The sequence below is a fragment of the Saccostrea echinata genome, unplaced genomic scaffold (assembly GCF_033153115.1).
Source record: "Saccostrea echinata isolate AGI-Se365-2 ecotype Australia unplaced genomic scaffold, CSIRO_AGI_Sech_v1 ptg000030l, whole genome shotgun sequence".
Lineage (NCBI taxonomy): Eukaryota > Metazoa > Mollusca > Bivalvia > Ostreida > Ostreidae > Saccostrea > Saccostrea echinata.
This window is the reverse complement of record NW_026889779.1, coordinates 18,844,309-18,858,679: the sequence shown is the minus strand read 5'-3', so window position 1 is coordinate 18,858,679 and position 14,371 is coordinate 18,844,309. Positions and strand designations below refer to the sequence as shown.

Below are 14,371 nucleotides of genomic sequence, written 5' to 3'. Positions count from 1 at the left end.
GGTATTCTGTGGGATTTTTTCTCCCACAGAAGTTTGAAAATCCCATGAATGCTTTATAATGGGACAAAATCTCCCATATACTTGTATATAGAAGATAATCTCCCATCTCTTTATAAATGTGGGATTTATCCCATATTCATTACAAAATAGAAAAAAATTCTCCCATGGGATAAAGAAACAACAGTTTTAAACCAAATAAAGAAACTATTGAACAGTTTAACTACTATTAATTATTTATTTTTATTTAAGTTATGTGTTTCCTAAACCATTTTTTTTAAATTTCTTAAAATTAACCAATTTTGGGGTAATGTTTAATTTTTTCAATGATTAAAGATCAAAAAATCAAAAGTGGTTTTATCTCTATAACTTTCAGTTTTTTTTTTTTTTTTTTTTTTTTTTTTTTAAGTAAAAAGGCAATTTCCCTTGTATGTAGATTACCTTCTTTTATTCCTTGTATGTAAATTTTGAATGGGAAAAATAAAAAATGCAATTAAGAAAGAACAAATCTTTTTATGTTTATGTTCCTCCTAATCATTTAGGTTCATTTATTGCATAAGTGCCATTTGTCAAGCTTTACAACATGATCAGATCCATGCACGTTGTTAGATCTTTGCCTGTTTGCTGCACTAAACTGATAGGTTTCCAATTAAAAAATCACATGAAATTGGGTCGTATCAGTCACTCTGAGATTCTTAAGAGAGTTTTAAAACTTATTTAGATGCACAAACTGTAATAATTTACCTAATTTTTACTTTTAATTTTCTTTGTATGATCCTGATCATGCCTTGTTTTGTTCCAATGACAGCTGGAAATTATTTTACACATAACGAACCCGATCTGACAAATGAACAGAAAATAATGTTGAAAAAAATTCAACCATCTTCATTATGCACATTTACTGGTAGTTTGCATTAAAAATATTTAACAACCTTTTCACTAATTTCAAAACTTTCTACCTACACCTACTAAACATATCAAGAATTTTTGACAGTTCATTGAACCCGTTCAAAAATAAACATGATGAAAGGGCATGGATCCAGAAATATTTGCGGTGGTACTCTACTCATTGTTTCATATCATCCAGTAGAAAACAAGTTTTCCTTAGTTCTGTTACTTCTTTAATAAAAGCACTCTGCTGATCTTTTACTTGTTATTTTTTGGTACATATAATAACCATGCACCATTGACATGTATTCAACTGATAATAGCCAAGTCACCTTAGGCCATTGCAAGTTTCTTCTTTGTTAAACGTCAGCATGCACCTTGTTTTGGACACCCCATAACACATAAAATAAGAGGTCCAGGCCACAGTTAGTTAATGCTCACTGTTAATACCCACGCGGATGCAAATATAGCAGAATGATATTGGGTACATGTATTAAACTTTTACCTCAGCAATCTATGTGTAATTTAAATAAGATGTTAGATCCACACGCATACTCGCTAAACTGACTGTAGTGACTATGTGAGCGGATCTAACATCTAATTTTAACTAGATTGGTACTTAAGTGGCTTAAATTTATTCAACTTCTTTCAGGAAGATTTTCAATTTTCTTGTCATAAATGCATATTGTCAATTATTATGCTTCCTGTCAGTTTGTCTCTACATAACCCATACCCTACTATTCTTGCATAGTGTTCTAAGGATTTAAATAGCATAAGCATACTATGCCGAAATAGTGCACGACTTCATTTTCTGAAGAAAAACTGACTGCGCCCACGCCTGGGAGCGAACTCACAACCCCGAGATTGTCAGTCCGACGCGCTACCGATTACAACACAGACGCCGTTATAAATATCAATGTACTATAATATATATAAACTTAGTTTCAAATATTTTACACTTAAGTAGCTGCAGAACTGTAGCTCTCAGAAAAAATATATGTTGACAGACCAGAGAGCTACAGTGCCACCCATTGAAAAAACTGTATATTTATTGCACACAAAAAAGTGCGCTCGGTTCTGAATTAATTCTTCGAAATTCTTACCTCAATTGAAAAAAAAGCTACATTTCAAAAAAGTCCTTACTCCTCTATAACTTTCGTAGTTTACACTTGTACTAAGTGCGTTGGACCAAATTCTCGTGAAGACCAAAATGGCAGTATAAATAGGCAAAATTTTCAATGATTTCAATTTCAGGGCCAGGAGGGCTGTTAAAAACAATTATAAGGAATGTTTTATTGTGGAAACAGTGAAAGAATATGTTAGAAACACACGTTTAGTAATATTTTGAGATGACAGTTTTAAAAACACTGAGAAATAAATCGAGAAACAGCGCACAAAAAGTGCACAATAAATATACAGTTTTTTCTATGGGTGGCACTGTAGCTCTCCCGTCTGTCAATATATATTTTTTCAGAGAGCTACAGTTCTGCAGCTAACACTTAAGATGAAAAATAAACAAAATAATTCTTCTAAAATAGTTTCTTGCAATTGACCCCATCACTCAACTACTATTCTCTAAAACTATCTGTACATTATACCTAAAGCCTCCGGCTTGTGCACCATGTGTCAAACCCTGACTACTTTTTAAGAATAGTGCATGCAAAATACAACACTATTATATAAATATGCACACTTCATGAGTTCCCTAGTTCATTGAATAAAGGTACACATACCTTCATTTTACATTTAAGGACATACGCAAGATACCTTACCTACTGATAATTTTTCAAGATATTCTAAATTTAAACTTATAATACATGTACCATATAACATATTTTTAAACAAAAAAATCAGCATGCATTTCCATGGAATTTTGAAAAGATATTAAAGTTTGAAAAATTTTGCATTATTCAAAGAAAAATGTACAAAAATTACAAAACATAAATTCCAGATTTTTTTTTATCAAAATTGTTTTAGAAGAGATTTACCAATCCATATATAGACAATAAAAATATTGCACACAGGTCCTTCATTTAGTGGAACTCTTCAACTCCAGAGAAGAACCCAATAAAGTGCAAACTACGTTGCGTATGACCTTAAATGCCCGTTTATATAAGAGAAAAATAAATTAAAGAACTTGTTCTAATTAAAATAATGAAAAAAAAATCCTTATTTAAGCCTTTAAGTTTAATTTTTAATTAAGAAATTTGACAGATGAATAAGAAGAGTAATATACAATATAATACTTCTTAAATTAATTCTCCTGGTTCCATTCATTAGATATTCAATATTCGAGTCAACACTCCATACATGAATGAATTATCAAAAGTTTTGTCCTTAAAGTTTTCAATGGATCCACAGATCATGAGGTGATGTCTCCTTTTATGTGTATGTATCTGTGTACACTGAAAAAAAAGAAAGTCCCTGTGTGATGAAAAGGATAAACCAGAAGTCTCTGATGAGACTGTAGCTCTCCTGGTCTATATGTATAACAAAGAAAAAGTAACACTTGGATTTGAAACTTTGCAACAGACAGCAATAAATAGAATTATGTATCTAAGTGTAGTCTACTTGTGTGCCACATTATATTGAAATCATACCAAAATTGTAGGTGGAGTAGCATTTTAAAGGAATTTTACAGAAATTTCTATTTTTAGTAACCATGGCAGCACCGTTCATTGAAATGTACCTTAGTGCAGTCTAAGTTATATTGAAATCAGAATAAAACTGTAGGAGGAGTAGTGTTTTGAAAAATTACAAACAGATGGACAGCTAGACAGACAGACAACTAGACGCCATGGACAGACAGACAGACGGACAGCTAGACGGATGGACGAGGGACACCTTCCTATCCCATAAGCTCTTCTGGTCTCTGACCAGTAGAGCTAAAAAAAATATCAAATTTGATTTTTTTTCAATGTTAAAGAAATAAAACTGCAAAATTAAATTGTAAATGGTTGGTTGCGTACTAATTATTCAAAGTAGTTTTTGTTGTATGGTTTGAAAAATTTTATTATTCATTCTCTCTATTTTCACAAAGAATTACCTCTGCATTTCTTGTATCTACAAGGGGGACAAATCTTCAAGTGGTACATGTACACTATATGTCAGCTACTATACCTTCATTTTCTGTTAAAGAAAAAAAATAGAATAAATCATACAATACCAATTACATGTATAATAACAAAGCATGGATTAAATTTTTCACTAAAATTAGAAAATGAATTGAATATCGATCACTTAAATTTCTCGATCCAGCCAAAATGACTGACGCTAAAATTTACCCCTACTGAGGTCGAAGTATAAAAGTATAAATTATTTTTATCTATCAATATACCATAAATGAAACTTTGTGCATGTTCTGCATTCATTTACCGGTATCTGTATATAGTAGTTTTATGCCCTTGAGAATTTTTCATGATGTCATGCCATAATATTTCCATGTCTGTTTTTTTTTTTCTCTGTGGTAACTCTTTGAAAGTTAGCGGAATTGATTTCTTGATAATTCTATCGGAATGTAAATTAGGCAGGTCAATAGGTCAGGAGCTAAGAAGGCCTAATATGCATGAAAATCTCGTGCGCACCTGTCTCTGTGTCTGACGCTAAGGAGGCTAAATATGCACGTAAATCTCGTGCGACTACCTTTGTGTTTGACTTCAGTGGGTGAGGACTATTGAAATTGGCATGGGAGTCCTTGTGTAATTTAAATCTATGTCTACATTAACATTGCACGTTATCCTGCAACATTCACGAGAATGCGGTCTTTATTTCTTAAACATCCAATATCCTATCAATTCTAATAAAAAATCATATTATTAGTAATAAAGCTAGAACTTTTTTTTAATTTCATTTCCAATTAATAGAAAAAATATTTTTACAAATAAATATGTAAAATAAAAAAGTCCTAGCATTTTTGTCTTTTATAATTTACTTACACATAAGCATCTACATGATGTATATTTTTTCCCCTCAAAAGAACATGAACATAACTTAATAATGATATTCCTAAGTATGTATTCATGGTATAAAAAATGAGTTTAGCAGTATAAAGATTGATTTTTCACTCAAAGTTTTAAGACTGTTTTTCAGAGATTAAAAAAAAAAACATTGATTATATCAATAATCATGTGGGTACATGTCCTATGTAAACTTCAGAGGATCAACCAATTTTCTAACAGAGAATTAGTAATTTGATATTTGGATACTTCCAAACAATATAAGTAGGAGTTTTGGGGGTTATTAATTATGTCCATCATGACATGTACTATAAGCACTGACCCCCCATATCTCAAAATTTATCTTGACACCAAAAAAAAAAAAAAAAAAAAAAAAAATAGTACTTGCAACACATGCAATGTTTGTTAATCCCTAGTACACTACAGTAGTAGGATACTTTTAACCATGTCTGAGAGAAGATAATTAATTTTCTAATCAGTAATGCTGATGACTGTGATCAAGATACTTATAAATTGTAACTTGCAAATTACAGACAAATTTAGACATGACAGTATAATTTTTTAAGTACAATCATCAGCTAGTGTACACATTGAGAATATTCGAACGAACGAATACTAGCCTACAACGTTGTCATTGAGGAAATTCGAACGAAAGAATACTATTCCGATGTGTATAATTTTCTGACGATTATTTACTTTGTTAACTTGTATAATGTACTACTGAATAACCCCATCGACTGCTAGCTCTGCAAACACTTTACAGTGACAGAAATTCATAAGATTGTTTCATCAGTTAACGAGGAATAAGGATGATCTATAGATTTTTAGACTTCAAAAAAAAAAAAAAGAATCTATGAGCCATGTATTAACATGCTTTAAATGAAATAAATAACAAATTCAATAATTCTAGATCTACTTACAGAAATAGAGCAGGTCTTCGTCATAATTTTGTTTACAAACATCATGTGGAAATTCCAATATCCTCATAATCTTGTCGCCGTTTTTTTTTCTTTGGTTGGTATTGGGTAATTCTAGGAATATAATGCATCCGTCTGCACAGAATTTTTAAGAAGTGAATCCATAGATAGAATATTACTGCTTCTTTTTATTTATTGGTTTATCTTTTTTTAATTTAAACAATGCATAGTTCACGAGAAAACAAAGAAATGAAATAAATTATCAGGCCTATTTTTTTTCAGATTTTTTTTTGTTGTTGTTGTAAATACTGCCATGGGTAATAATGGTAATTAAAATGCCCAATACCAAAAATATTAACATTTTATATAAATGGGACATCATCATGATCATTGAGAACATGATAAGAAGGAGGAGGGGTAGTGGACGGGTGGGTAGTCTCTCTGTATCTCTAAAATAAAAATTAATGTTTCCCTTGAAAAGTCAAGAAATTTTATTTGCATGGTCAGTGGGATATTCAGTACAAGTTTAAAAGTCCAGTCAGTACATAGCCTCAATAAAGCCCCTTCTTCTTCTTTTAATTCACGACATTTTGATATATTGTTAACTTTCTATGATGTTCAAAATTGTATCATTCACCAACCATCCTTCATGTGATAATCAATAGTAACCTATAAATTTTTGTCACTTCAAATCCCATTTTTGTGAAACGTAGAATGAAAAATCAAAAGCTATACGAGCATTCATTTTACTTTCATAAACATGATTCAAGTTTATATTTTCGAATTTTTTGACAAACGTTTGTTTGTATCATCTGTCCTTAAGGGGGGGGGGGGGGGTATGCAATTTTATATTAATTGTTTGCTATCAATTATGAACGATGTAAAATTGTTTGGATTTAATTTTTAAATTGAAAATGAAAAAAAAATTATGACTTAATCCAAAGGTTTAGTAAAAGCATGGAGTTTGTTTTTCATGAATTTCTATTGTAGATTCATTTGTTAAATCGACTTGCTGTGTGTTAATATCCCTTGTGTATGTTTTGTTAGTTCCAAGCAAATTGTGACAGTTTTGCTACCTGGGGAAAACAAAAGACTCTTAAATGCCTCTAGGTATATACATACATGTATCATACCCTATGGAGATCTGGGGTGAAGATATTGGTTTCTTGGAAGTTAGCAAGGGGAGGGGGGGGGGTAGGTTTAACAGCAGACTTAAGTTGCTTTATTAGTATTCAAACATTTACTGCAAGATTAAGAAAAACAGATAATACAACAGAAGTTGATTATTTTTCTGTGAAATCAAACTCAGATGACAAATATCAAAAAAAAAAAAAAAAAAAAAAAAAAAAAAAAAAAATCAGATTGAGCTTAACTTGGGATCGACACCCCCGTCCAAATATATAGTCCCGTCCAAAGCTAAAGCGTTTAGGAGTCAGCAGAGTCAATATCTCGAAGTGGGTCTTGTGACGCATTTATGAATATGTCCTATTATTGTTTTTTATCGATAAAATAAAAATAAATCATTTATAAAATTATAGCTTTAACTGTAGCTTAAAGAATATCTATGTCCGATCTAGGACACTATAGCATAATACGATACTCTTTACAGAGTTATGTCCCTTTCTAGAATGTAAGTTATAGATTTTAAATACTTATGGTCTTTACGTTTACGTGATTTATTTTTTTCATCTAAACAATAATAGCCAATGTAACTTTTATTTTAAGAAACTTTGGACGAAAAGGAATTTTTTTTAAAGTTTAGTAGAAAAAAATGACAATTTATAGATCCTTGATTTAAATTATAGTAAATAATCAAAGCGGTCCCCTTAGGACTGTTGGTATATAAAGAAGATAATATGTCATTCTACTATATAACTTCAATCACCTTGTTTTAATGTTATCCTGTAGATCACATTCGCATGTAAAAATATCTTTCTTGGAAGACCAAACTGATTAAATTGTAAATAGTAAAAATGAATAAAAATATATTATTTGATATTCGAAAGTTAATGATGTACCAAATGTAAATTCCGTGTGAAAAGTATACACATGTACTTAACTTTCCTATCAATAATCTTGTATTCAAAGTGTACAAACAGTACATTTCAGATTCTAGATGCAGGACTTGTGAAATAAAACAAAGGGCTAATTGCAGCCATATGTCTGCCGATAAGGCCACTGTTGTTTAATTTCAAGTCTATTTCAGGTTTTTTTTTTATATACATGTATTGAAATCTTACGAGATTGTACAAACTTAGCACTGCACATCAACACCAAATACAGAGTAAGAGTGGAAAGCTAACGATTCACACATTTTATCGTTATTCAGTAAAACAAAAAATAAAATTAAAACAATTTTTAAAAAATCAAGCAGAAGAAATGTTGCCCCCATATGCAGACGTCTCTTTTACGCTACGAGTATTATGCAACAAAATTATAAAAGTTGTATGCTTCTATAAATTCTTCATCAGTTGAGCCCACCTCCTTACATGTACCCCACCCCATCTCAAAAGAGTACTGAAATTGCTTCCAAAGGCTTGATTGTATTTCAGTATCTTTGATTTGCTGAAGAATTTTCAAGAGATCTAGAGTAATTTATTGATTCTGGAAAATCTTATATAATGTTGTAAAAGAGTGATCAGATTGAAATCATTGAATGGATTCCAATTTCACACCTTTGAAAATATATTGTAAAATTTAGCCTGAAGGGAATATTCTCACACCTTTTTTTTTTCCCCAGAACTTCAATGTAAACAGTGATATACACATATATTCAACAATTCATCTCCACACCGACTGATGATGACTCGAGCCATTTCCTGTTTATCAATTTGTGTATATACTTTGTTTTGGAGTACCTACTCTAAAAATCATTTTAAAACATTTTCCAAGAAAAAACAACAACATTTTAAAGTGTTGATTAATGGACATACAAAAATATGTATAGTTATAGTTTTTTTTTACTGCAAAACAATGAAGATGACAATGGCTAATAATTAGTAAATATAGTTAACCTTGTTAATTAAGTTTAGGTAACAACATGTTTGACTAATTATGTTGTTAGTGCTATTATCACATGAAAACAGTTATTGGTATCTGTTTCAAAAAAAAAAAAAAAAAAAAAAAAAAAAAAAAAAAAATTCAAAATACATGTATTTGAATGTACACATGAGGCTTCATGGTTTGCTCATTCAAAGATCTGTTGCAACTCATTTTCTTAATTAAAAAACCATCATTTATTCAGCATTTTATTTTTTTCTTATTTAACAGATTAAAAATATATATTCATAAAATATACTTTTCTAACATTTCAATTTAATTTTACCAATTTATATATATGCATACATATAATATGACCTTTCCTATTACAATGCATTCAGTACTGTCTTTTATGGTGCAGATTACAATCACTTACAGAATTTAGACTCAATTTACCAGAAATTGTATTTTTCATTTCATAACTAATTGTTTGGGAAATTTAATGATAATAATAAGTGTATAAATTAAATGAAGAATATCTAACTGTGCCATATTTCATCGTAAGTTTTTGTATGAAGAAAAACTATATAGGTATACATCTCAGCTCTTTGATTCATTCCTTGAAAAAATTATCAATATAATTACAATCCTTTAAATTTAAAAATGACCCAAAATTTAAAGTTATACTGATATAGAAAAGAGTAGAAATTCTGATATTGTAAAAATTAAGACTTCAATTTTCATAGGGAACATTTGCCATGTTAATTAAACTCACCTAATCATACTGGTGTGTTCTCTTAAATGGCTATATATAACTTTTTTTATTTCTGAATGAAATTTTGCCAATTTGATATTATTTTGCTTGCAATAGCATGTACTTTCTAAATGTAAAGTGATAAATTGTAAAAGGACTGAAATTTTCATAGGGAGAATCCATCATCATATTATACTCCGTCAATCGTACTGGTGTGTTCTCTTGAATGGCCATAACTTTTTTATTTCTGAATGAAATTTTGCCAGTTTGATATTATTTTGCTTGCAATAGCATGTACTTTCTAAATGTAAAATGATAAATTGTAAGAGGACTGAAATTTTCATAGGGAGAATCCATCATCATATTATACTCTGTCAATCGTACTGTTGTGTTCTCTTGAATGGTCATAACTTTTTTATTTCTCAATGAAATTTTGCCAATTTGATATTATTTTGCTTGCAATAGCATGTACTTTCTAAATGTAAAATGATAAATTGTAAGAGGATTGAAATTTTCATAGGGAGAATCCATCATCATATTATACTCTGTCAATCGTACTGGTGTGTTCTCTTGAATGGCCATAACTTTTTTATTTCTCAATGAAATTTTGCCAATTTGATATTATTTTCCTTGCAATAGCATGTACTTTCTAAATGTCAATTGATAAATTGTAAGAGGACTGAAATTTTCATAGGGAGAATCCATCATCATATTATACTCTCCCATATCAAAAAATAATACATAAAAGTATATTTTTAATATATTTTTAATACAATCATTTTCGTATTGTTTAAAATTAATACAGAAAAAATATATTATTTTTGTATCACCAACAAATAGGTAGATTATTTTTGTATTAAAATCTGACTTTGATTTTTTACAGGGTATTATTTTTGTATTTTTTGGGACTTAGATTATTTTCAGTATATCATTTTTGTATTTTTGTGGACTTAGTTTTTTTCAAGTGTATTTTTTCTGTATTAAAATTGAACTTAGTAATTTTACAGAAAATTACATACAGTTAATCTGTATTATTTTTGTATTAAAATTGAACTTAGTAATTTTACAGAAAATTACATACAGTTAGTCTGTATTATTTTTGTATTAAATTTGGACTTAATAATTTTTCAAAAAATACTATACAGTCAGTATGTATTTTTTTTATATTTATTTTGGACTTAGTGTTTTCTTTTACTGAAATTTGTATTTCTTTGAACTTAGGAAAATTTACAGAAGTTCTTGCAATAAGTCTGTTGGAATTAATATTTTTTCTCAGATTTTATTAATTAAGACCACTGCTATAAAGGTTGCTTTTATACTATTTACATTTAATTGCTATTTAGAACAGAAAACTTCAGTAGTTTAAATTTGTTAACTAAACAATTTCATTTTTAAAACATGTCTTTACTAGGTGTGAAATTGTCATTTGGAAAGAGATAGATACGTCTAAGGGGACACCTGTGCTGTACATGATACTTGTAAACACGCGGTAAATTTTGAAGTTTCAGAGTTTCAGACTTTCTTTTTGTGTTGAAAATTTTACAGCGTGTTTACAACCGAGTGTTTACAACTATCGCCAACAGCACAGGTGGCCACCTGCAGGCTAACAATAGACGAGTACATGTTATACTACTCAAAGAAATAACATGATTTACCCGTGAAAACACATCCCAACCAAAACCAAAACCAAAACAAACAACATGAAGAGTTCCACTAAATACAGTACCTACGATGTTTTCTTGACTATACAACTCAACGTAGTATACATTATATATTTACTTCAGTACGTATTACAATTACATGGAATAGAACTATTTAATTATCCGCTTTTAGAAAAAAATTAAATAAGAAATTATTACGAAAGAATATCATAAAATAATATAGAAAATGTTGTGAAATTGGTGTAAAGGATAGTTGTTAAACATTATTTCAATCTCTGGTACCGTATGTATGAGTTAAGTTGTCCATCAAAAAGGCTATATATTATGTATCTCCCGCTCGTTTTGATCATTATATTTGAACTTTATGGTCTACTTCACAGGTCAACTTGAATATAAAAATGGCTGCTCTCAGCGGAAATAATGACCGGAAATAACGATGTTTCGTAATCGGTAAATTCCGTAAGGAATAAAAAATGATTCTGATAATTAAATTGAACATCGTTTTTTTCTAACATAATTTTAGGTTTGTTCAATTGATTCAAGATATTTAAAACCATGTAAATATGTTTTCTCTAACTGTTCCGTTCTGAACATCGGTAATTTTCGTATATGTGACACAATATGATTGGTCAGATTTTAAAACTCTTCCGTACTCTTCTCTGATTGGTCAACAATATTTCACCCACGCCATTTTGAAAATTCTTCCCGGGACGTGTTGAGAAAGCTGGAGGTGATTTTGAATAAACTCTCATTTGCTCGCGAGTAAAATGGATTGAAAAACAGAAGTGCAGCATAATAATGGTACACAGGATCATATATATGAACCAAGGAAAGCAAATACATAAGGAGACTGACGTTTTTTAGGCATCATATCTGGACTTTTCTGGTGTAAACAACGACAGTTGCGGTAAGATTATGTATATTTTAGCACATTAAAGTTTCAGTTTTTTAAATAATAACTTAGTACAAAGATAGAGGAACAAAGAATGCCTTTTTTACCCATTTTGTAGTATTGTAGAAAGATAAAATAGTACGGTTATTGGCCATATGGGGAACAAGGGTTTTTGTGATAAATTCTGATTGGGGAGAGAGGGGTGGAAGATGGGGGTAATTTTCAAGCCTTTGGCTTCCTAGTTCTATTTCATTCCAATTTTTTCAAGTTTACCATAGACGAATTATTTATTTTCCCTTCAAAAACAATTCTGTAATTTGTATAAACTCAATTTTTTCGGGGGGGGGGGGGTAGGTTGGGTTCGGGGGGGGGGCAGTTTATTTAAATAACATTGGGGCACACATTTTGTTTACTCTTTCAACATTTTCAAGGACAGATTGTTTATTACAAATATTTTTTTAAAAATATTTTATAAATCAGTCCCCCCCCCCCTTTTTCTTCTCCAGATTGTCAAATCAAATGGTTGTCCCCTAAGAAACCCCAGATTAAAGAAAAGTAATTTCAATGGTACAATTGTATGGAATTTGGTGAACTCCGCTGGATCTTTTGGAATTTCAATTTATATTTATTGTTAATTTTAGTCAGCAGAACATTGAAGAAAAGCTGATTAGTCATGGAGGAAGAAGATCCCTCTCAAGAAAGTATTGCAGGTGTGTGAGCTAAACAAAATCTATATAGAATTATTTTGGATGTGAAAATGTGTGTTTTGTTGAGGTAATGGTTCATTAAATTTTATCATTATATCATTCTGTTCTATATTTCACAGTGATGAAGTCAGATGAGATGACAGGTTTTGTGATTTGAAGATGGACTTCTGCAACAAAGTAAACACTCCTCTACCTTTTCCATACAAAAGAAACAGCAAAGCAGAGAGATCGAAACATGTGGTAAAAATACAAAGAAAACAGGATTAGTTAAACTTGTGAAAAATATCAAGACTATTGAAGAGCAGATTATATGTAAAAAGAAAGACTACAATTGGTAGCTGAATCAGTAGCCTGGCCACATTAATTACTTTTTAATTAGCTATTTGTACATTTAAGGTAATCTGACTGAGTTACTAAAATTGTTATTTAACAAATATTTCAAATAAATAAAAGATTTTTGAATAACAATCAATAGATGCTATTAAGAACCTCAATCTCCAACCCCTTTTCTTCAAATAACAATTTTTGCCCATGATCATTTTTGTAGTTTTTAAAACTCTGTTTTGTATTATTTTAAGCATTTAAATGTATTTTTTGTCTATCATTCTTGTACTTTTTTGATATTTTTGAAATAAAATCCTTCATGCTGATAAAAATACAAAAACAATACAAATTAATACAAAATTAATACATTCTATATTTTTTTCATACTTTTTTTGTGTACTGTATTATTTTCATATTTTATATCTTTTTTGTACTTTTAATTTATCCAGATGAAAAAATACAAAAATAATATATGTGATACAAAATTAATATATTCTATATTTTTTTTGTATTTTAATTCTTAAAGGTGAAAAAATACAAAAATAATATATGCTAATACAAAATTAATACATTCTGTATTTTTTCTATACTTTTCTATGGACTGTATTATTTTTATACTTTGGAGAGGAAAATAGAGAAATAATACAAAAGTACAAAAACAATACGTTTTTACAGGTCATGTGTATCATTTCTGTATTATTTCGAAAAAATAAAGTATATTAAAAATATATTTTTCTGTGTTTGGCTTTTAAAAAGTCTATTATTTTTGACCTAAATTGGAACCAAGATTTAGAGGGTTCCAAATTTGGTCATTAAAAATATACTTTTTTTGTATTATTTTAGTATTTTTTTCTTGTATTATTTTTGTATTCATTTTCGATATGGGCTGTCAATCGTACTGGTGTGTTCTCTTGAATGGCCATAACTTTTTTTATTTCTGAATGAAATTTTGCCAATTTGATATTATTTTGCTTGCAATAGCATGTACTTTCTAAATGTCAATTGATAAATTGTAAGAGGACTGAAATTTTCATAGGGAGAATCCATCATCATGTCATATTACTCCGTTAATCGTACTAGTCTGGTGTGTTCTAATGAATGGCCATAACTTTTTTATTTCTCAATGAAATTTTGCCAATTTGGAATTATTTTGCTTGCAATAGCATGTACTTTCTACATGTAAAGTGATAAATTATAAGAGGACTAAAATTTTCATACGGAGAATCCATCATCATGTCATATATTACTCGTTAATCATACTAGTATGGTGTGTTCTCTTGAATGGCCATAACTTTT

At 29.6% G+C, this 14,371-nt stretch overlaps 2 long non-coding RNA genes across 2 annotated transcripts; one reads left to right on the top strand and one right to left on the bottom strand.

The window, feature by feature from the left end:
* Window positions 1–3,053: 3,053 nt before the first annotated feature.
* Window positions 3,054–5,948, bottom strand: LOC133197473 (uncharacterized). Its single transcript, XR_009722430.1, has 3 exons — window positions 5,762–5,948; window positions 3,932–4,014; window positions 3,054–3,290 (listed from the first exon to the last, which is right to left on the bottom strand). It is a non-coding gene; the product is annotated as an uncharacterized LOC133197473 (long non-coding RNA).
* Window positions 5,949–11,816: 5,868 nt separating this feature from the next.
* On the top strand, window positions 11,817–13,332 carry LOC133196492 (uncharacterized). The gene is made up of 3 exons (XR_009722360.1): window positions 11,817–12,059; window positions 12,686–12,754; window positions 12,871–13,332. It is a non-coding gene; the product is annotated as an uncharacterized LOC133196492 (long non-coding RNA).
* The last annotated feature ends 1,039 nt before the right edge of the window (window positions 13,333–14,371 follow it).